This window comes from Hylobates moloch, unplaced genomic scaffold (genome assembly GCF_009828535.3).
Source record: "Hylobates moloch isolate HMO894 unplaced genomic scaffold, HMol_V3 SCAFFOLD_7, whole genome shotgun sequence".
Taxonomy (NCBI): Eukaryota; Metazoa; Chordata; class Mammalia; order Primates; family Hylobatidae; genus Hylobates; species Hylobates moloch.
In genome coordinates, this window is record NW_026652282.1 from 49,947,586 (window position 1) to 49,969,607 (window position 22,022).

Sequence of the window (22,022 nt, forward strand, 5' to 3'; positions counted from 1 at the left end):
TCTAGGCCTGCACAATAGACTTGGACTCCAAAACTGCCCAGCACCAGGTTGGCTCCAGTGGCCCCAGGCTTCAAACTGGTACCAGCACCAGACTTCAGGCCTGTCCCAGTGCCAGATTAACTCACTGGCATCAAACACCAGGTGGGGACCCATGAAGATATGCTCAATGCCTTCCCAGTGCCAGGCTGGTCTCATGGTCCCACCTTTCAGCTAACCCAGGGTCTAGGCCCTCCCAAATAGACCTCAGTGCTGGGCAGGCCCTCATAGACTTAGACTCCAGAGTTGTCCCTGTGTACCCATATACAAAGCCAGTATCCAAGGCCCCAGGACCTAGGCCAGACTTTGCTGTCTCAGAATCTAGGCCAGCAACTGTATACTCAGCCTCAAGGCTGACATCAGTGAACACGACTGCAAGCTTGTCCCCATATTCCCAGGCTTCAGGCCAGCAAGTGGACTCCAGGCTCCAGACTAGCCCCTGCAGACCCAGGCTCCACACTAGACTTAGCAGTAGGCCAGCCTCAGGCTCCAGGCTGGTCCCTGTGGGCTTACACTTCAGAGAACTCAGAGTCCAGGTCTGTTTCAGCAAACCCAGTGTTCAGGCTTATTCTTGTATACTCTGGTGTCAGACCATACCCCTTGGACTGAAGTTCCAGGAACACCCCTGTAGACTCAGAATCCAGAAATCTAGGTCAGCTTCTGTGGATCCAAGATCCAGAGCCACTCCTGCATCCTTAGGTTCCTGGCTGGCCCAGCATCAGTCCAGTTTCTGTGGACTAAGACTTCAGACTCATCCTAGTGGAAACAGATGCCAAAGTGCCTGGCTAGCTCCTGCAGACTCAGGGTCAAGTCTCATCCTAGCTCCAGGTCAGCCCCTGTGGACTTCGGCTTGAGGTTGGCCATCATAGATACAGGCTCTAGGCCTGCCCTCATGGACCCAGGCTTCAGATTCATCCCTGAAAACCTCACCCTTGTTGAAGTCTACTCCATTGGATCCAGGTGTCAGGCCCAATACCACAGATGCAGACACTATACTCAGCTGCCTGTTGACCCAGGTACCAGACCTACATGCCTGAGGACTCTGCAAGCATGCTCACCCTTAAACCTTGCCAGATGGCCTACTCAGAATCCCTGGATAGGCTGACTGCTGAAGAGTTTTACCTGATAAAGCCAGTCTGCAAGGACTGGAATAAGCCCATACTTCAGATGTGTAGAAATAAACATATGGCAGTAACAAATAGGAAAAGCCAGGGAGACATAACATCACCACAATAATACAATCTCCCATTAGCTGAAACAAACAAAAAAAATAGAGATATGTGAACTGCATGACAAAGAGTTCAAAATAATTAATTTTAAGGAAGCTCAGCACATTTCAAAAAACTACAGATAAATAATTCAATAAAATCAGAAGATAAATGATCAGAATGAGAAATTTAACAGAGAGATTGAAATTATTTTTAAAAGCCCACAAATTCTGTGGCTGAAAAATACAATGAATTAAGTGAAAAATGCAATAAAGAGCATGAACAGCAGAATTTATGAAGCAGAAGAAAGAATCTAGGAATTTAGATGAGAGGTTATTTGAAAATATACAGTCAGAAAAAAATAAAAAGAAATTAAGAAAGATTACAGATTTTATAGGGCACCATCAAAAGAAGAAGTCTTCATGTGATATGATTTAAAGGAGCAGAGAAGGACAAAGGAGTAGAAATTTTATTTAAATAAATAATAGTGAAAGCTTTTCAAATCTGTGAAAAGAAATAAATATCCAAGAACAAGAAGGTGAAAAGTCTCCAATGAGATTCAATCTAAAGAAGACTAATTCATAGTATATTCAATCTGTTACAAATTATGGACAAAGACAGGATGTTGGAAGGAGCAAGAGGAAGAAATGAATAACATAGAAGGGAGTTTCAATAAGGCTAGAAGTGGATCTTTCAGCAGAGGCTTTACAGGCCAGGAGAGAGTGGGAAGATATATGCCAAGTACTAAAAACAAAACATAACCAAGAATATTTTAACCAGCAAAGCTGTCCTTTGGAAATAAAGAAGAGATAAAGATATTCTCAGATTAACAAAGCTTAAGGAGTTCATTACCACCAGATCTATCTTACAAGAAATGCTAAAGGGAGTTCTTCAATCTGAAAGAAATATATGCCAATTATTAACACAAAAACATATGAAAATATAAACATATTAATCCCTTCCCCATAAAGAGAGATAAACTCACTGCTGAGTGTTTACTTTTCTTCTGATATCCTCTAACTTATATACTATAATGTAAATCACGCTGATTACATCATAAGACTGAAAGACACAGAAAGAGAACAAAAGTTTATTGACTTACAATGAGAAATTCCATTATCATACAGGTCAGATATGTTTGTTGAGCAGAAAACACCCCACTTTCCCTATTAAGCAGGTTAAAGAGAATGCAAAATTATTAGATGAGTGCTTAAGAAAATGTGGCACATATACACCATGGAATACTATGCAGCCATAAAAAAGGATGAGTTCATGTCCTTTGTAGCAACATGGATGAAGCCGGAAACCATCATTCTGAGCAAACTATCACAGGGCCAGAAAACCGCATGTTCTCCCTCATAGGTGGGAATTGAACAATGAGAACACTTGGACACAGGGTGGGGAACATCACACACCAGGGCCTGTCATGGGGTGGGGGCATGGAGGAGGGATAGCATTAGGAGAAATATCTAATGTAAATCATGAGTTAATGGGTGCAGCAAACCAACATGGCACATGTATACATATGTAACAAACCTGCACATTGTGCACATGTACCCTAGAACTTAAAGTAGAATAATAATTTAAAAAAGCTTACATACTGATATAAAGTCAATATGTCTTTTGTTACATTATAAAGGAATAAGAAAGGAAATGAAACAAAGATATTTGCTTAATATATGTATATTATACATAATACGCATACACATATATATAATCTTAATTTTAACACATAGAAAAGAAATACTCATGAAAATTATGGTCTTTTTCTCCTTTACTGGTCATGTGGTCGTAGCTGGTATTTTGAACAACCTATTTCTACAACCCATTCTCTATTCTCTTTGCTTGCAGCAAGCACCTCAGCCGATTGTAGTTCCTTACCTGCTGTTGTGATCCAAACCTTCATTCCTGAAGAGTTTGGGCCATTTGTTGTTCTGCCTGGACTGGGTCATTGTAGTTTTCCATTGACCCTTAATCATAGGGTGTGGTAATATTAACAGACTCCCTAGAAGATCTTCTGTATTCCATAAATACTCTTTCTTACCTCCACTGGCGTACAGTAGTCCACCTTCTCCTTGGTAGTTTGGACCAATTACATAGGTCCACCAGGCAATTTGCCACTTTCTTGGTTGCAAGAGGAATCAGATGCAACAACTTATTTGCCTTAGGAAGGACATCTTGGCATGCCCCACACCACATAACCCCTAGAATTTTTTTTTTTATTATTATACTTTAGGGTTTTAGGGTACATGTGCACAATGTGCAAGTTTGTTACATATGTATCCACGTGCCATGTTGATTTCCTGCACCCATTAACTCGTCATTTAGCATTAGGTGTATCTCCTAATGCTGTCCCTCCACCCTCCCCCCACCCCACAACAGTCCCCGGAGTGTGATGTTCCCCTTCCTGTGTCCATGAGTTCTCATTGTTCGATTCCCACCTATGAGTGAGAACATGTGGTGTTTGGTTTTTTGTCCTTGCGATAGTTTACTGAGAATGATGTTTTCCAGTTTCAGCCATGTCCCTACAAAGGACACGAACTCATCATTTTTTATGGCTGCATAGTATTCCATGGTGTATATGTGCCACATTTTCTTAATCCAGTCTATCGTTGTTGGACATTTGGGTTGGTTCCAACTCTTTGCTATTGTGAATAGTGCCGCAATAAACATACGTGTGCATGTGTCTTTATAGCAGCATGATTTATAGTCCTTTGGGTATATACCCAGTAATGGGATGGCTGGGTCAAATGGTATTTCTAGTTCGAGATCCCTGAGGAATCACCACACTGACTTCCACAATGGTTGAACTAGTTTCCAGTCCCACCAACAGTGTAAAAGTGTTCCTATTTCTCCATATCCTCTCCAGCACCTGTTGTTTCCTGATTTTTTAATGATGGCCATTCTAACTGGTGTGAGATGGTATCTCACTGTAACCCCTAGAAATTTTAAAGAAGTTGAAGTCTCCTGAATTTTAGTTGGATTTATTTTCTACCTTTTGAAATGCAGATGTCTTAGCAATAAGTGTAAAGTATTTGTTACTTTTTGCTCATTAAGTCCAATCAGTAAATGTCTTCAATGTAATTGGTCTGTGAAATATCTTGTGGAAGAGAAAAGCAATCAAGATCACTTTAAACTAAATTATGATGTAGTGCTAGAGAGTTAAGATACTCTTGAAATAGTACAATAAATATTATTACTGGTCTTTGCAGCTGACAGAAAACTGCTTCTGGTGGACATTACGGACAAATTTGGAGAAAAGGTGTTTGCCAGATTATTAACTGCCTAGCAGGTACTAGGAGATGTGTTCATTTGCTCAAGCAGTGAATCCACATGTAGTGGAGGAGCTTCCATTGGAATCACCACTTGTTTAATTCTATGATACTCCACTGTAATTTTCCAAGACCCATCTCTCTTCTGCACAGGTAAAATAGAAGAGTTGAATGGGGAATGTGGTAGGAATCAACATCTTTGAATCTTTCAAGTCTTTGATGGTGGCATTAATGTCTACAATCCTTCCAGAGATGCAGTATTGCTTTTGATTTACTATTTTCCTTGGTATACACAACTCTAATTGCTTCTATTTGGCCTTTCTCACTATAATAGCCTTCACTCTTCTGGTTAGAAAACCAGTGTTGAGGTTTTTCTAGCTGCTAATTATTTCTATTCTAATGATGCATTCTGCAACTAGAGAAATAACCACAGAATGGGTTCAGGGGCCTACTGGACTCACCTCAAGATAGACCTCAGCAAAGACTTCATTGATCACCTGACCTCCATAGCCTTTACCCTGACTAGAGAGCCTCCCCTTCATTCAAGGGTTTCTGGGTTTGTAAAGTGGATGAAGCCTGAAAATTAATTGAGTGTTGTGTTTTTTTTTTTTTTTTGCTTTTATGATTCAAATTAGACTTCTGTTTATTTGACCTGGACATTTTCTGCTTATACAGATCAAGTAAAGATTTAGTAGCTTTCTCATCTATTTCACTTATGGAAACACAACAATTAACTAGCCAACACCATAGTTCTGTGTGAGTCAGATTATTCTGATTGGGGCTTTTACACTGCTGTCCATTACAGTAATTATACTCACCTTTCTTTTAATGATTGTGTGCCACAACTGCACCTTTGCTATCTCAAGATCCAATTATACCTATTGCATTTAAGTTTTCCAATTGAGTGATTGCAGGTTTCACCATAAGATCTGTCCTACAGAGAAAAGCAATCATGGAGCTCTTCAAGGATGCTGGGGATCCCCTCACAAATCTATTTCCCAAAGCACTGGTGAAAGTTACACTTTCTAGACTCTTCCAGTGTTGATGACTAAGCCTTAAAAGACAAATCTACTCTAGTATTTTAATCTCCCTAATCCTGTCAATTTCTTCTTCTCCATTAAACCAAGGGTGTTTGGGTATTTCCAAGTCACTCATAATTGGCCGTCTTTTTCACTTTAAATATGAATTTATTCAGCCCATAATTCGAGAACTTGCATAAATGAAAGAGTTAAAAAACAGCAGAGACTGTATCTGTGTGGTATAGGCTTTAAGAGCAATGACAGCTCAAGAAATAGGAGCGAGCAATGTAGGGAAGGAAAAACTACAAGCTGTTTTATTAGGTATGTGAGTCTAAAATTTAGATGAGGTGTTATTAAAAGAGAAAAGGTATCAAAGGTATGAAGATCATACTTGAGGAAACTCCCAGAGAGAGACTTTAATATAGATAATGCAATACAATCATGAAATAATTATCTGATGATTAATTTTAAAAAATACTACTTTTAGTAGACTGTTATGCAGTAAAATGGGACAATAGTAGTCATAGACTTAGGATTAAATTAAGTGACCAATAAAGTTATTATGCAGTAAAATGAAAGAATAATGGTAACAGACTGTTAATAAGGATTAAATTAAGTGATCAATTAAGTAATTATTAAATAGTTATTTTTTAAAATTATACTTTAAGTTCTGGGGTACCTGTGCAGAATGTGCAATTTTGTTACATAGGTATACACATGCCATGGTGGTTTGCTGCACCCATCAACCCGTCACCTACATTAGGTATTTCTCCTAATTCTATCCCTTTCCTAGCCCCCCACGCCCTGACAGGCCCCAGTGTGTGATGTTCCCCTCCATGTATCCATGTGTTTTCATTGTTCAACTCCCATTTATAAGTGAGAAAATGTGGTGTTTGGTTTTCTGCTCTTGTTTTAGTTTGCTGAGAATTATGGTTTCCAGTTTCATCCATGTCCCTGCAAAGGACATGAACTCATCCTTTTTTATGGCTGCAGAGTATTCCATGGCACACGTGTGCCACATTTTCTTTATCCAGTCTATCATTGATGGGCATTTGGGTTGGTTCCAAGTCTTTGCTATTGTGAATAGTGCCACAATCAGCATACGTGTGCATGTGTCTTTATAGTAAAATGATTTATAATCCTTTGGGAATATACCCAGTATTTGGATTGCTGGGTCAAATGTATTTCTGGATCTAGATCCTTGAGGAATTGCCACACTGTCTTCCAAAATGGCTGAACTAATTGACACTCCCACCAACAGTGTAAAAGCATTCCTATTTCTCCACATCTTCTCCAGTATCTGTTGTTTTCTGACTTTTTAATGATCACCATTCCAACTGGTGTAAGATGGTATCTCATTGTGGTTTTCATTTGCATTTCTCTAATGACCAGTGATGATGAGCTTTTTTTCATATGTTTGTTTGTTGCATAAATGTCTTCTTTTGAGAAGTGTCTGTTCATATCCTTTGCCCACTATTTGATGGCATAGTTTGATTTTTCTTGTAAATTTGTTTAAGATCTTTGTATATTCTGGATATTAGCCCTTTTGTCAGATGGATGGATTGCAAAAACGTTCTCCCATTCTATAGGTTGCCTGTTCACTCTGATGATAGTTTCTTTTGCTGTGTAGAAGCTTTTTCATTTAATTAGATCCCATTTGTCAATTTTGGCTTTTGTTGCCATACCTTTTGGTGTTTTAGATGTAAGTCTTTGCCCATGCCTATGTCCTGAATGGTATTGCCTAGGTTTTCTTCTAGGATTTTTATGGTTTTAGATCTTATGTTTAAGTCTTTAATCCATCTTGAGTTAATTTTTGTATAAATTGTAAGGAAAGGGTCCAGTTTCAGTTTTCTGCATATGGCTAGCCAGTTTTCCCAACACTGTTTATTAAATAGAAAATCCTTTCCCCATTGCTAGTTTTTCTCAGATTTGTCAAAGATCAGATGGTTGTAGATGTGTGGTGTTATTTCTGAGGCCTCCATTCTGTTCCCTTGGTCTATATATCTGTTTTGGTTCCATGCTGTTTTGGTTACTGTAGCCTTGTAGTGCAGTGTGAATTCAGGTAGTGTGATGCCTCCAGCTTTGTTCTTTTTGCTTAGAATTGTCTTGGCTATGGGAGCTGTTTTTTCATTCCATATGAAGTTTAATGTATTTTTTCCAAATCTGTGAAGAAAGTCAATGGTAGCTCAGTGGGGATAGCATTGAATCTATAAATTACTTTAGGCAGTAAGGCCATTTTCACTATATTGATTCTTTCTATCCATGAGTATGGAATGTTCTTTCATTTGGTTGTGTCCCCTTTTATTTCCTTGAGCAGTGGTTTGTAGTTCTCCTTGAAGAGGTCCTTCACATCCCTTGTAAGTTGGATTTCTAGGTATTTTATTCTCTTAGTAGCAATTGTGAATGAGATTTCACTCATGGTTTGGCTCTCTGTTTATCTATTATTGGCGTATAGGAATGCTTGTGATTTTTGCACATTGATTTTGTATCCTGAGACTTTGCTGAAGTTGCTTATCAGCTTAAGGAGATTTTGGGCTGAGATGACGGGGTTTTCTTTTTATTTATTTATTTATTTATTTATTTATTTATTTATTTATTTATTATTATTATACTTTAAGTTTTAGGATACATGTGCACAATGTGCAGGTTTGTTACATATGTATACATGTGCCATGTTGGTGTGCTGCACCATAGCAAAGACTTGGAACCAACGCAAATGTCCAACAACGATAGACTGGATTAAGAAAATGTGGCACATATACACCATGGAATACTGTGCAGCCATAAAAAATGATGATGCAGTTTTCTAAATGTAAAATCATGTCATCTGCAACAGAGACAATTTGACTTTCTCTCTTCCTATTTGAAAACCCTTTCTTTCTCTTGCCTGATTGCCCTGGCCAGAACTTCCAATACTATGTTGAATAGGAGTAGTGAGACAGGGCCTCCTTGTCTTGTGCCAGTTTTTAAAGGAAATGCTTCCAGTTTTTTCCCATTCAGTATGATATTGGCTGTGGGTTTGTCATAAATAGCTCTTATTATTTTGAGATACGTTCCATCAATATCTAGTTTATTGAGAATTTTTAGCATGAAGGCTGTTGAATTTTGTTGAAGGCCTTTTCTGCATCTATTAAGATAATCAAGTGGTTTTTTTCATTGGTTCTGTTTATGTGATGGATTACATTTATCGATTTGCATATGTTGAACCAGCTTTGCATCCCAGGGATGAAGCCAACTTGATACTGGTGGATAAGATTTTTGATGTGCTGCTGGATTTGGTTTGTCACTATTTCACTGCGGATTTTCACATTGATGTTCATCAGGGATATTAGCCTGAAATTTTCTTTTTTTATTGTGTCTCTTCCAGGTTTTGATATCAGGATGTTGCTGGCCTTATGAAATGAGTTAGGGGGGATTCCTTCTTTTTCTATTGTTTGGAATGGTTTTAGAAGAAATGATTCCAGCTCCTCTTTGTACCTCATCTAGAATTCTGCTGTGAATGTGTCTGTTCTTGGAGTTTTTTTGGTTGGTAGGCTATTAATTACTTCCTCAGTTTCAGAACTTCTTATTGGTCTATTCAGTGATTTGATGTCTTCCTGGTTTAGACTTGGGAGGGTGTGTATTTCTGAGAATTTATCAATTTCTTCTAGATTTTCAAGTTTATTTGTGTAGGGGGTTTATAGTATTCTCCGACGGTAGTTTGTATTTCTGTGAGATCACTGGTGATATCCCTTCTATCAATTTTATTGCATCTTTTTGATTCTTCTCTACCTTTTCAGAAGCCAGGTCCTGGATTCATTGATTTATTGAATGGTTTTTCACCTTTTCAGAAAATCAGGTCCTTCATTCATTGATTTACTGAATGGTTTCTCATGTGTCCATCTCCCTCAGTTCTGCTCTGATCTTAGTTTTTTTTGTCTTCTGCTGGCTTTTGAATTTGTTTACTCTGGCTTCAGTAGTTCTTTTAATTTTGATGTTAGGGTGTTGATTTTAGATTTTTCCTGTTTTTGCTTGTGGGCATTTAGTGCTATCAATTCCCCTCTTTACACTCCTTTAAATATGTCCCAGAGATTTTGGTACCTTGTCTCTTTGCTCTCACTGGTTCAAGAATATTTTTATTTCTGCATTAATTTTGTTATTTACCCAGTAGTCATGCAGGAACCGGTTTTTCAGTTTCCATGTTGTTGTCCAGTTTTGAGTGAGTTTCTTAATCTTGAGTTGTAATTAGTTGTAATTTGATTGCACTGTGGTCTGAAAGACTGTTACTATTTCCATTCTTTTGCATTTGCTGAGGAGTGGTTTACTTCCAATTATGTGGTCAATTTTAGAATAAGTGCGATATGGTGCTTAGAAGAATGTATATTCTGTTGATGTGGAGTGGAGAGTTCTGTAGATGTCTATTAGGTCCACTTGGTCCAGAGCTGAGTTCAAGTTTTGAATATCCTTGTTAATTTTCTGTCTCATTTATCTGTCTAATATTGACAGTGGGCTGTAAAAGTCTCCCACTGTTATTTTGTGGGAGTCTAAGTCTCTTTGTAAGTCGGTAAGAACTTGCTTTATGAATCTGAGTGCTTCTGTATTTCTGCATATATGTTTAGGATAGTTAGCCCTTCTTGTTGCATTGATCCCTTTACCATTGTGGTAAAGGGATGAATGTGGGCCCGCCTTGCTAGGTTGAGGAAGTTCTCTTGGATGATATCCCGAAGAGTGTCTTCAAACTTGGTTCCATTCTCCCCATCACTTTCAGGTACACCAATCCAATGTAGATTTGGTCTTTTCACATAGCCTCATATTTCTTGGAGGCTTTGTTCATTTCTTGTTACTCTTTATTCTCTGATCTTGTCTTCTTGCTTTATTTCATTGAGTTGATCTTCAATCTCTGATATCTTTTCTTCTGCTTTATCTGTTTGGCTATTGGCACTTTTATATGCTTCATAAAGTTCCTGTGCTGTTTTTTCAGCTCCATCAGGTCATTTATATTCTTCTCTAAACAGTTTAATCTAGTTAGTAGGAACTGTAACCTTTTATCTAGTTTCTTAGCTTCCTTGCATTGGGTTAGAACATGCTCCTTTAGCCTGGAGGAGTTTGTTATTACCCACCTTCTGGAGCCTACTTCTGTCAATTCGTCAAATTCATTCTCCATCCAGTTTTGTTCTCTTACTGGTGAAAAGTTGTGATCCTTTGGAGGAGAAGAGGTGTTCTTGTTTTTGAAATTTTCAGCCTTTTTGCACTGGTTTCTCACCATCTTCTTGTATTTATCTACCTTTGGTCTTTGATGTTGGTGACCTTCAGATGGGGACTCTGTGTGGATGTGCTATTCCTTTCTGTTGGTTAGTTGTATTTCTAACAGTCAGGCCCCTCTGCTGCAGGTCTGCTGGAGTTTGCTGGAGGTCCACTCCAGACTCTGTTTGTCTGGGTGTCACCAGCGGAAGCTGCAGAACAGTAATGATTGTTTCCTGTTATTTCCTCTGGAAGCTTTGTCCTAGAGGGGCACCTGCCAGATGCCAGCCAGAGCTCTCCTGTATGAAGTGTCTGTCAGTTCCTACTGGGAGGTGTCTCTCAATCAGGATACACGGAGGTCAGGGACCCACTTGGGGAGACAGTCTGACCCTTATCAGAGTTCAAATGCTGTGCTGGGAGATCTGCTGCTCTCTTCAGAGCCGTCAGGAAGGGACGCTTTAGTCTGCTGAAGCTGCACTCACAGCCACCCCTTCCCTCTGGTGCTCTGTCCCAGGGAGATGGGGGTGTTATCTGTAAGCCTCTGACTAGGGCTGCTGCCTTTTTTTCCAGAGATGTCCTGCCCAGAGAGTAGGAATCTAGAGAGGCAGTCTGGCCACAGTGGCCTTGCTGAGCTGCGGTGGGCTCCGCCCTGTTCAAACTTCCTGGCAGCTTTGTTTACACTGTGAGGGTAAAACTGCCTACTCAAGCCTCAGCCATGGGGGATGCCCCTCCCCCCACCAAGCTCAAGTGTCCCAGGTGGACATTAGACTGCTGTGCTGGCAGCAAGAATTTCAAGCCATTTGATCTTATCTTGCTGGGCTCCATGGGGGTGGGATCTTTTAGATCTTTCCTGCTTTTGCTTGTGGGCATTTACTGCTTGGCAGGTGGGACCTGCCAAGCCAGACCCCTTGGTTACCTGGCTTCAGCCCCCTTTCCAGGGGAGTGAATAGTTCTGTCTCACTGGCATTCCAGGCACCACTGGGGTATGGAAAAAAAATAAATAACTCCTGCTGCTAGCTCAGTCTCTGCCCAAATGGCCACCCAGTTTTGTGCTTGAAACCCAGGGCCCTGGTGGCATGGGCACTATAGTGAATCTCCTGGTTTGTGGGTTGCAAAGACTGTGGGAAGAGCCCAGTATCTGGGCTGGGCTGGAGTGCACCATTCCTCAGGCACAGTCTTTCACAGCTTCCCTTGGGTAGAGGAGAGAGTTCCCCAACCCCTTGCACTTCCCGGGTGAGGTGATGCCGCACCCTACTTTGGCTCACCCTCCATGGGCTGCACCCACTGTCTAACCAGTCCCAATGAAATGAATCAAGTATTTCAGTCAGAAATACAGAAATCACCTGCCTTCTGTGTTGATCTCACTGGGAGCTGCAGACCAGAGGTTTTTCTATTTGGCCATCTTGCCAGCCAGCAATTGTCCATCTTTTTGATATACATTTCAGCCAGGAAACTACACCAACTGTTAGAGCCCTTTCTAACTCCCCAAGCTGCAACATTCAATACAGAATTTCTACTTGGTGGTCACCAATGAACAAATTCAGCCTGATGCAACTTTATATTTCTTCCACCTCCATTTCATACCTTAATATGCATTCCCAGGAAAGTGCCATGAATATCTACGTGTATCAGTTAGAAAACAGGTTTATTTTTGAAGTGTAAAGTACTCCTTCATGGGTCACACTTTATTCCATACATTTAGGGATCTGCTGGAACTTGATTCTATTTATGGATCTAGAAGCAAAGTTGGGTGGTGAGGGTTGGTCCCAAGGAGAATCAGCATTGTCATGCTTGGAAACTGCCTCTATGGAGACTATTATCATTCCATTAGACAGAAGTGGAAAGGCCAATACCACTGTGAATGGGGACAGTGCTACTACTGGGAGATTGAAAGGCCATTTCCACTGGCAAAAAACAAAACAAAACAACAACAACAAAACACCTCATTAGAATTTAAAAGCCCAATGTCTCTTGCGTCATTGAGTTTTTCTATGCATCACCATCTCAATTTACATGATCCCATTTTTTTCCCAGTCTGTGGCTCACTTTCACATTAGATACCCTGAGAGGCTGGCATTTAAACTCTCTTTGTAATTCAGGAAATTCCATGATAAGAACATGTGTTTGATTTTCATTATGTTCAGTCCTGTGGCTACAGGAAATAAGCTTCTCTCTCAGGGCATACCTTAAAGCTCTTAGGTCATTTAGGCAGTTCTTAAGCTAGGAATTCAAATCCCTGAGCTCATCCTTTAATTTTTTAATCACTTTGTCCATTGACATTAGGAGAAACCAACCAATGTCATTATACTTCTTAGTTTTCCACAAATGTTCAAAAGTATTATATACAGACTCACTAAGTTCCTTGACTCTTATATGTGGTTGATTAGAACTATACAACAGTAATATTTTGCATATGTCTATTGACAGATCACACCATGGACTATTATTCCTCTCTATACAATCTTGAATAGGGGACCCTTAGCACTTTAAAACCTAATCAAATTAGCCAATTCCAGAAACTCTAAAGCCAATTCAGGAAACTTATCCTTAAAATTTTGTTGCTCTAGAACGACTTCTAGTACCAAAATCTGTATTATTCATGGTTCTTCAGAGAAACAGAATGAAAAGTAGATAAATATAAGAAAGAAGTTATTATGGGAATTTGATCATGTGATTATGGACATGGAGAAGTCCCACAAAATATCATTTGCAAGTTGGAGAACCAGGGAAGTTTATGCTATAGCTCAGTCCAATTCTGAAAGCCTGAGACACTGGGGGGACACAGTTGCAAGTACCACAGTCTGAAGGCTGAAAAATGTAAAGTTCTGACCTCCAAGCATAGAAGAAGTTGGGTTTTCCTGCTCAAAAAAGAGAGATAAGTTTGCCTTTCATCTGCCTTTTTGTTATATTTGGGCCGCCAACCAATAAAATGATGCACACCCACATGTGGTGAGGATAGATTTTTCTTACTCAGTCCATTGATTTAACTTCCAATCTCTACTGGAAACACACTCACAGACATACCCAGGAATAATGCTTTCCCCACTAGGTTGGTATCTCTTAACTTAGTTAAGTTGATGCTTAAAACTAACCAGTACAGTGATCACCTCTGAGCACTGGCTATGACTATCTTTAGCACTCAGTGAGTTGCCATGTGCCTGAAACCACTCTCTTCATATAAACTTTGCTCATTTTCTTTTTTAGAGTTCAAGCCCCTACTCACTACAAGATACCTAGAAAGAAGTAAAAAAAAAAAATCAGTAAATATGACAGCAATATTTACATCTCAGAGAAGTAATCTATTTATTAGGTCAGTGCAAAAGTAATTGCGATTTTGACACTACTTTAGATGACAATAACTGCAAATTACATTTGCACCAAACCAGTAATTTGTGGAATGGTTTATCTTCTTTATTGCAATCTTCCCATTCAAGACTGAGCTTGGAAACTTGTCCTTGTAGAATTAAATTATCATATATATATATATGATTTTTTTTAGACAGGATCTTGCTCTGTGGCCCAGGCTGGAGTCCAGTGGTACAGTCTTGGCTCAGTGCAACCTCCATTTCCTGGGCTCAGGTGATCCTCCAAACTCAGCTTCCTGAGAAGCTGGGACTACAGGCATACACACCACACCCAGTGAATTTTTTTGTTTTTAGTAAAGATGGGGTTTTGCTTGTTGCTCAAGTGGGTCTTGAACTCCTGGGCTCAAGTGACCTGTCTGCCTCAGCCTCCCAAAGTGTTGGGATTACAGGTGTGAGCCACCATAACCGGCCTTAAAATATTTTTCTAAATAAAAAAAAAAATTAACTCAGAAATATTTTGTAATCCTTTGTGGATATGGAATGAATATTAAACATGCTAACAATATAGATTATTGAATATATTTTTTGCTTTTTTATTTTATTATTATTACACTTTAAGTTTTAGGGTACATGTGCACAACATGCAGTTTTGATACGTATGTATACATGTGCCATGTTGGTGTGCTGCACCCATTAACTCGTCATTTAACATTAGGTATATCCCCTAATGCTATCCCTTCCCCCTCCTCCCATCCCACAACAGTTCCTGGTGTGTGATGTTCCTCATCCTGTGTCCATGTGTTCTCATTGTTCAATTCCCACCTATGAGTGAGAACATGTGGTGTTTGGATTTTTGTCCTTGTGATAGTTTGCTGAAAATGATGGTTTCCAACTACATCCATGTCCCTACAAAGGACATGAACTCATCATTTTTTTTTTTGTTGTTATACTTTAGGGTTTTAGGGTACATGTGCACAATGTACAGGTTTGTTACATATGTATCCATGTGCCATGTTGATTTCCTGCACCCATTAACTCGTCATTTAGCATTAGGTGTATCTCCTAATGCTATCCCTCCCCCCCGAACTCATCATTTTTTATGGCTGCATAGTATTCCATGGTGTATATGTGCTACATTTTCTTAATACAGTCTATTGTTGTTGGACATTTGGGTTGGTTCCAAGACTTTGCTGTTGTGAATAGTGCCATAATAAACATACGTGTGCATGTGTCTTTATAGCAGCATGAATGGGATGGCTGGGTCAAATGGTATTTCTAGTGCTAGATCCCTGAGGAATCACCACACTGACTTCCACAATGGTTGAACTAGTTTACAGTCCCACCAATAGTGTAAAAGTGTTCCTATTTCTCCACATCCTCTCCAGCACCTGTTGTTTCCTGACTTTTTAATGATCACCATTCTAACTGGTGTGAGATGGTATCTCATTGTGCTTTTGATTTGCATTTCTCTGATGGCCAGTGGTGATGAGCATTTTTTCATGTTTTTTTTTTGGCTGCATAAATGTCTTCTTTTCAGAAGTGTCTGTTCATATCCTTCGCCCTCATTTGGATGGGGTTGTTTGTTTTTTTCTTGTAAATTTGTTTGAGTTCATTGTAGATTCTGGATATTAGCCCTTTGTCAGATGACTAGGTTGCAAAAATTTTCTCCCATTCTGTAGGTTGCCTTCTCACTCTGATGGTAGTTTCTTTTGCTGTGCAGAAGCTCTTTAGTTTAATTAGACCCCATTTATCAATTTTGGCTTTTGTTGCCATTGCTTTTGGTGTTTTAGACATGAAGTCCTTGCCCATGCCTATGTCCTGAATGGTATTGCCTAGGTTTTCTTCTAGGATTTTTATGGTTTTAAGTCTAACATGTAAGTCTTTAATCCATCTTGAATTAATTTTTGTATAAGGTGTAAGGAAGGGATCCAGTTTCAGCTTTCTACATATGGCTAGCCAGTTTTCCCAGCACCATTTATTAAATAGGGAATCCTTTCCCCATTGCTTGTTTTTGTCAGGTTTGTCAAAGATCAGAGAGTTGTAGATATGTGGCATTATTTCTGAGGGCTCTGTTTTGTTCCATTGGTCTATATCTCTGTTTTGATACCAGTACCATGCTGTTTTGGTTACTGTAGCCTTGTAGTATAGTTTGAAGTCAGGTAGCATGATGCCTCCAGCTTTGTTCTTTTGGCTTAGGATTGACTTGGCAATGCAGGCTCTTTTTTGGTTCCATAAGAACTTTAAAGTAGTTTTTTCCAATTCTGTGAAGAAAGTCATTGGTAGCTTGATGGGGATGGCATTGAATTTATGAATTACCTTGGGCAGTATGGCCATTTTCACGATATTGATTCTTCCAACCCATGAGCATGGAATGTTCTTCCATTTGTTTGTATCCTCTTTTATTTCATTGAGCAGTGGTTTGTCGTTCTCCTTGAAGAGGTCCTTCACATCCCTTGTAAGTGGGATTTCTAGGTATTTTATTCTCTTTGAAGCAATTGTGAATGGGAGCTCACACATGATTTGGCTCTCTGTTTGTCTCTTATTGGTGTATAAGAATGATTGTGATTTTTGCCCATTGATTTTGTATCCTGAGACTTTGCTGAAGTTGCTTATCAGCTTAAGGAGATTTTGGGCTGAGATATGGGGGTTTTCTAGATATAGAATCATGTCATCTGCAAACAGGGACAATTTGACTTCCTCTTTTCCTAAATGAATGCCCTTTATTTCCTTCTCCTGCTTGATTGCCCTGGCCAGAAATTCCAACACTATGTTGAATAGGAGTGGTGAGAGAGGGCATCCCTGTCTTTTGCCAGTTTTCAATCCAAATGCTCCCAGGTTTTTTCCATTCAGTATGATATTGGCTGTGGGTTTGTCATAGACAGCTCTTATTTTGAGATATGTCCCATCAATACCTAATTCATTGAGAGTTTTTAGCATGAAGCATTGTTGAATTTTGTCAAAGCCCTTTTCTGCATGTATTGAGATAATCATGTGGTTTTTGTCTTTGGTTCTATTTATATGCTGGATTACGTTTATTGATTTTCATATGTTGAACCAGCCTTGCATCCCAGGGATGAGGCCCACATGATCATGTTGGATAAGCTTTTTGATGTGCTGCTGGATTCGGTTTACCAGTATTTTATTGAGGATTTTTGCATCAAAGTTCATCAAGGATATTGATCTAAAATTCTCTTTTTTGGTTGTGTCTCTGTTAGGCTTTGGTATCAGGATGATGCTGGCCTCATAAAATGAGTTAGGGAGGATTCCCTCTTTTTCTACTGATTGGAATAGTTTCAGAAAGAATGGTACCAGCTCCTCCTTGTACCTCTGGTAGAATTCGGCTGTGAATCCATCTGGTCCTGGACTTTTTCTGGTTGGTAAGCTATTAATTATTGCCTCAATTTCAGAGCCTGTTTTTGGTCTATTCAGAGATTCAACTTCTTCCTGGTTTAGTCTTGGGAGGGTGTATGTGTCGAGGAATTTATCCATTTCTTCTAGATTTTCTAGTTTATTTGAATAGAGGTGTTTATAACATTCTCTGATGGAAGTTTCTTTTTCTGAGGGATCCGTGGTGATATTCCCTTTGTCTTTTTTTATTGCATCTATTTGATTCTTCTCTCTTTTCTTCTTTATTAGTCTTGCTAGTGGTCTATCAATTTTGTTGATCTTTTCAAAAAATCAGCTCCTGGATTCATTGATTTTTTTGAAGTGTTTTTTGTGTCTCTATTTATTTCCTTCAGTTCTGCTCTGATTTTAGTTATTTCTTGCCTTCTGCTAGCTTTTGAATGTGTTTGCTCTTGCTTCTCTAGTTCTTTTAATTGTGATGTTAGGGTGTCAATTTTAGATCTTTCCTGCTTTCTCTTGTGGGCATTTAGTGCTATAAATTTCCCTCTACACACTGCTTTGAATGTGTCCCAGAGATTCTGGTATGTTGTGTCTTTGTTCTTGTTGGTTTCAAAGAACATCTTTTTTTCTGCCTTCATTTTTTTATGTACCCAGTAGTCATTCAGGAGCAGGTTGCTCAGTTTCCACGTAGTTGAGTGGTTTTGGGTGAGTTTCTTAATCTTGAGTTCTAGTTTGATTGCACTGTGGTGTGAGAGACAGTTTGTTATAATTTCTGTTGTTTTACATTTACTAAGGAGTGCTTTACTTCGAACTATGTGGTCAATTTTGGAATAGGTGTCATGTGGTGCTGAAAAGAATGTATATTCTATTGATTTGGGGTGGAGTGTTCTGTAGATGTCTATTAGTTCTGCTTAGTGCAGAGCTGAGATCAATTCCTGGATATTCTTGTTAACTTTCTGTCTCGTTGATCTGTTTAATGTTGACAGTGGGGTGTTAAAGTCTCCCGTTATTATTGTGTGGGAGTCTAAGTGTCTTTGTAGGTCACTAAGGACTTGCTTTATGAATCTGGGTGCTCCTGTATTGGGTGCATATATGTTTAGGATAGTTAGCTCTTCTTGTTGAATTGATCCCTTTACCGTTATGTAATGGCCTTCTTTGTCTCTTTTGATCTTTGTTGGTTTAAAGTCTGTTTTATCAGAGACTAGGATTGCAACCCCTGCCTTTTTTAGATTTCCATTTGCTTGGTAGATCTTCCTCCATCCCTTTATTTTGATCCTATGTTTGTCTGTGCATGTGAGATGGTTTTCCTGAATATAGCACACTGATGGGTCTTGACTCTTTATCCAATTTTCCAGTCTGTGTCTTTTAATTGGAGCATTTAACCCATTTACATTTAAGGTTAATATTGTTATGTGTGAATTTGATCCTGTCATCATGATGTTAGCTGGTTATTTTGCTCATTAGTTGATACAGTTTCTTCCTAGCCTTGATGGTCTTAACATTTTGGCATGTTTTTGCAGTGGTTGGTACCAGTTTTTCCTTTCCATGTTTAGTGCTTCCTTCAGGAGCTCTTTTAGGGCAGGCCTGGTGGTGACAAATTCTCTCAGCATTTTCTTGTCTCTAAAGTATTTTATTTCTCCTTCACTTGTGAAGCTAGTTTGACTGGATATGAAATTCTGGGTTGAAAATTATTTTCTTTAAGAAGGTTCAATGTTGATCCCCACTGTCTTCTGGCTTGTAGAGTTTCTGCCAAGTGATAAGCTGTTAGTCTGATGGGCTTCCATTTGTGGGTAACCCGACCTGTCTCTCTGGTCGCCCTTAACACTTCTTCCTTCATTTCAGCTTTAGTGAGTCTGACAATTATGTGTCTTGGAGTTGCTCTTCTCGAGGGGTATCTTTGTGGCACTCTCTTTATTTTCTGAATTTGAATGTTGGCCTGCCTTGCTAGATTGGGGAAGTTCTCCTGGATAATAACCGGCAGAGTGTTTTCCAACTTGGTTCCATTCTCCCCGTCACTTTCAGGTTCACCAATCAGACGTAGATTTGGTCTTTTCACGTAGTCCCACATTTCTTGGAGGCTTTGTTTGTTTCTTTTTATTCTGTTTTCTCTAAACTTCTCTTCTCACTTCATTTCATTCATTTCATCTTCCATCGCTGATACCCTTTCTTCCAGTTGATCGCATCGGCTACTGAGGCTTGTACATTTGTCACATAGCTCTCATGCCATGTTTTTCAGCTCCATCACGTCCTTTAAGGACTTCTGTGCATTGGTTTTTCTAGTTAGCCATTCATCTAATTTTTTTTCAAGGTTTTTATCTCTTTTGCCATTGGTTCAAACTTCTTCCTTTAGCTCAGAGTAGTTTGATTTTCTGAAGACTTCTTCTCTCAACTCGTCAAAGTCATTCTCCATCCAGCTTTGCTCTGTTGCTGGTGAGGAGCTGCGTACCCTTGGAGGAGCAGAGGCACTCTGATTTTTAGAGTTTCCAGTTTTTCTGCTCTGATTTTCCCCATCTTTGTGGTTTTATCTACCTTTGGTCTTTGATGATGGTGATGTAAGGATGGGTCTTTGGTGTGGATGTCCTTTCTGTTTGTTAGTTTTCCTTCTAATAGTCAGGATCCTCAGCTGCAGGTCTGTTGAATTTTGCTGGAGGTCCACTCCAGACCCTGTTTTCCTGGGTATCAGCAGTGGTGGCTGCAGAACAGTGGATATTGGTGAGCCGCAAATGCTGCTGCCTGATCGTTCATCTTGAAGTTTTGTCTCAGAGGAGTACCTGGCTTTGTGAGGTGTCAGTCCGCCCCTACTGGGGGATGCCTCCCAGCTAGGCTACTCAGGGGTCAGGGACCCACTTGAGGAGGCTGTCCGTCCAAAGATGTCCAGCTGCATGCTGGGAGAACCACTACTCTCTTCAAAGCTGTTAGACAGGGACATTTAAGTCTGCAAAGGTTACTGCTGCCTTTTGTTTGTCTGTGCCCTGCCCCTAGAGGTGGAGCCTACAGAGGCAGGCAGGCCTCCTTGAGCTGTGGTGGGCTCCACCCAGTTGGAGCTTCTGGCCATGTTGTTTACCTACTCAAGCCTTGGCAATTGCAGGCACCCCTCCCCCAGCCTCGCTGCCATCTTGCAGTTCGATCTCAGACTGCTGTGCCAGCAATGAGCAAGGCTCCGTGGGCATAGGGCCCTCTGAGCCAGGTGCAGAATATAATCTCCTGGTGTGCCGTTTGTTAAGCCCATTGGAAAAGCACAGTATTAGGGTGGGTGTGACCCAATTTTCCAGGTGCCATCTGTCACCCTTTTCTTTGACTAAGAAAGGGAATTCCCTGACCCCTTGTGCTTCTTGGGTGAGGCGATGCTTCACCCTGCTTGGCTCATGCACAGTGCACTGCACCTACTGTCCTGCACCCACTGTCTGGCACTCCCCAGTGAGATGAACCTGGTACCTCAGTTGGAAATCCTGAAATCACCAGTCTTCTGCATCACTCATGCTGGGAGCTGTAGATCGGAGCTCTTCCTGTCTGGCCATCTTGGCTCCACCCCTGACTATTGAATATAGTTTAAAAAATGCAAGACTATAGAAATATGGAACAAAAATATTAAAAATTATGAATATACATAAAATGAGGCTATATAAAGAGATTTTCAGTTTCTGAATGAAAGAAATAATATTGTAGACATGTTAATTCTCTCAAAATTATGCAAATTAAAATATTAATCACCACGCCTATAGGATTTGTTTAGGAATTTAGCAATGTGACCATAAATTTTATCTACAAATATTAGTGTGGTAAAATAGTCAAGGAAAAACAATTATAACTAATTTTAGGAGGCCGGGCATGATGTCTCACACCTGTAATCTCAGCACTTTGGGAGGCTAAGGCAGGCAGATCACTTGAAGCCAGAAGTTTGAAACCAGTCTGGCCAATATGACAAAGCCCTATCCCTACTAAAAATACAAAAATTAGCCTGGTGTGGTGGTGCATGCCTGTAATCACAGCTACTTGGGAGGTTGAAGCATAAAAATCATTTGAACCCAGGAGCTGGAGGTTGCAGTGAGCCGAGATTGTGCCACTGCATTCCAGCTTGGGTGATAGAGCAAGACCCTTTGTCAAAAAAATTAATTTTAGAAAAATCGTTATATACATTAAAATGTAAGAAAGACACAATAATTTAAGCAATGGATTAATGACATATAAATGTGTACATGAGTCAGTTCAACAGGATCTAAAACCCAGAAATGGACATAGGCTTATATAAGGATATGGAGGTGAAATTTCAAATTCATTAAGAAGACTGTTTCATTCATTAAATTGTGTTAAGAACATTTGGCTAATCATATGGGGAAAAACGCAAATTAGTTTTTTTTTTCTCATACCATAAGCATAAATGCAAAACATCAAATTGTATTTTTTTTTTTTTTGAGATGGAGTCTCACTCTGTCACCCAGGCTGGAGTGCAGTGGTGCGATCTTGGCTCCCAGGTTCAAGCGACTCTCCTGCCTCAGCCTCCCAAGTAGCTTGGACTACAGGTGCCAGCCACCTGTAGAGATGTGGTTTTACCATGTTAGCCAGGCTGGCCTTGAAATCCTGACCTCAGGTGATCCACCCACTTCAGCCTCCCAAAGT